Raw genomic sequence first — 1,012 nt, 5'->3', positions numbered from 1 at the left:
CCAAATTGCCTGATGTTAACATGTGGCTACTGAATAACTTAATTTCAATGTTTTTCCCCCTCCTTTTTAAGAAGGTCTTAGATGAGGTGTTTTGTAGCAGTTGTTGAAACTCCTATTACACCCACACACACACACACACACACACACACACACACACACACACACACACACACACACACACACACACACACACACACACTAACAAATCACAAAATCATTGCTTTACTTTTAGGAATAAAACCAGGCCAGAATATAAGTAGTGTGTTTGATCTCCTTTCCTCCTTTCCATGGCTGTTTCGGGCCCGCAACTAGATTCCCAAACAGAACAAGTCTTTCTCGCACCAGAACCAGCTCTACTTTTGGCCCAAACACTTTTTACATGTGAGTTACGGTCACCAGCACAGGGAAGCTGCTAAAGCACTCTGAGAAAAGCTGGCACTATATAAAGTCCAATTTCCATAAGCCAGCCCTTAAATTGAACTTTTGGTGCTGTGTTAAGTGAAACCTGAAGGTGTATGCCAGGCCGGAGCCAAGCAGCTCAGAAAGATATACTGTGACATCAAAGCTGTTCTTTACACCCTACAAAACCTCACAAATGGTGAAAAATCCAAGGAGCTCAGCCCTGTAGGATGGCGCATGAAATCTTTTTTATCTCCTTTAGGGTGTGTGTGTGTGTGTGTGTGTGTTTGTGTATGTGTTTGTGTGTTTGTTCTGAGTGTGTGTGTGTTCTGAGTGTATGTGTGTGTGTGTGTGCTGAGTGTATGTTTGTGTGTTCTGAGTGTATGTGTGTGTGTTCTGAGTGTGTGCGTGTGTTCTGTGTGTGTGTGTGCGTGTGTGCGTGTGTGTGTGCGTGTGAAGAAAACAGAGACCTCTTCACTGGGTTAATATCTTGGCTCCAGCTTGTACATGTTAGATGAATGGCTCTGAAAGGCCTCTCTAGGTTACAAGATTAATTGCCATTGTCTTGAACAGGATTTATGAATTATGACGGTATTCTTGAAAAGAATGTGAA

This window comes from Oncorhynchus tshawytscha, linkage group LG30 (assembly GCF_018296145.1).
Source record: "Oncorhynchus tshawytscha isolate Ot180627B linkage group LG30, Otsh_v2.0, whole genome shotgun sequence".
Classification (NCBI taxonomy): Eukaryota; Metazoa; Chordata; class Actinopteri; order Salmoniformes; family Salmonidae; genus Oncorhynchus; species Oncorhynchus tshawytscha.
This window is presented reverse-complemented; position numbering follows the sequence as displayed.